The sequence below is a fragment of the Canis lupus genome, chromosome X (genome assembly GCF_048164855.1).
Source record: "Canis lupus baileyi chromosome X, mCanLup2.hap1, whole genome shotgun sequence".
Lineage (NCBI taxonomy): Eukaryota > Metazoa > Chordata > Mammalia > Carnivora > Canidae > Canis > Canis lupus.
In genome coordinates this window covers 76,038,023-76,039,477 of record NC_132876.1, presented here as the reverse complement: position 1 = coordinate 76,039,477, position 1,455 = coordinate 76,038,023, and the positions used below count along the sequence as shown (strand labels likewise).

General features: G+C 39.7%; 1 pseudogene; it reads left to right on the top strand.

The window, feature by feature from the left end:
• The first annotated feature begins 260 nt into the window (after positions 1 to 260).
• LOC140628804 (ubiquitin-conjugating enzyme E2 E3 pseudogene) lies at positions 261 to 954 on the top strand (annotated as a pseudogene).
• Positions 955 to 1,455: the final 501 nt, after the last annotated feature.

Below are 1,455 nucleotides of genomic sequence, written 5' to 3'. Positions count from 1 at the left end.
AATCTTATGGAACACAGTAAAAGTAGTGCTACGACAGAAGTTGATAGCTGTGACCACTTATATTTAAAAAGAATCATCTCCAATCAAAAATCCAAAGCTATCGTCACAGAAGTAAAAAAAAAAAGGAAATGTTAACCCAAATCTACAGAAAGTAATAATATTAGAGCAGAATCAACCAAAGAGAAGAAAAATTTAAAAAAACTAAGTAGGCTTGGTAGCGGCGTGTGAGCGGGCCAGGCAGGCGGCCGAGTTTTCCAAGAAATAACTTCACCAAGATGTCCAGTGATAGGCAAAGGTCCAATGATGAGAGCCCCAGCACTGGCAGTGGTAGTTCAGATGCAGACCAGCGAGACTCGGCCGCTCCAGAACCTGAAGAACAAGAAGAAAGAAAACCTTCTGCCACCCAGCAGAAGAAAAACACCAAACTCTCTAGCAAAACCACTGCTGTTATCCACTAGTGCTAAAAGAATTCAGAAGGAGCTAGCTGAAATATCTCTTGATCTTCCTCCTAACTGCAGTGCTGGGCCTAAAGGAGATAACATTTATGAATGGAGATGGACTATACTTGGTCCACCAGGTTCTGTATATGAAGGTGGTGTGTTTTTTCTGGATATCACTTTTTCATCTGATTATCCATTTAAACCACTGAAAGTTACTTTCTGCACCAGAATCTATCACTGCAACATCAACAGTCAGGCAGTCATCTGTCTGGACATCCTAAAAGACAACTGGAGTCCTGCTTCGACTATTTCAAAGATTTTGCTGTCGATTTGTTCTCTTTTGACAGATTGCAACCCTGTGGATCCTCTGGTTGGAAGCATAGCCACTCATTATTTGACCAACAGAGCAGAACATGACAGGATAGCCAGACAGTGGACCAAGAGATATGCCACATAATTTACAGAACTTGTATGCAGTGTGAAGGAGTGGAAGGCCCCTTCCCACTATGCTGCAAGTCTTTATAGCTTTTACAATACGGACTTCTGTGTAAATGTTATACTGATTCCTTTTGTTGTTGTTATACTGATTCTACTCTCTGCCTTTATCCTTTGGAGACTGGGAGACTCCCCAAAAAGGTAAATGCTATCAAGAGTAGAACTTTGTAGCTGTAGATTAGTTATGTTTAAAATGCCTACTTGCAAGTCTTGCTTCTTTGGGATATCAAAATGTATTTTGTGATGTACTAAGGATACTGGCCCTGAAGTCTACCGAATATTATAGTGCATTGTAGCCTAATTCTTTATCTATATGAAGTTATAAAAGTAGCCGTAGTTGACTAGGAATTATGTCATTTGTATTAAACTCAGATCTATTTGTGAATATGTGGTTCATGTGTTGTGAGAAATGTACCTTTTACCTTTGTCAGTTTGTAATGAGAGGGTTTCCTTTTACCCTTTGTAGTTCAGAGAGCACCTGATGTATCATCTCAAACACAATAAGCATGGCATAGTTTCC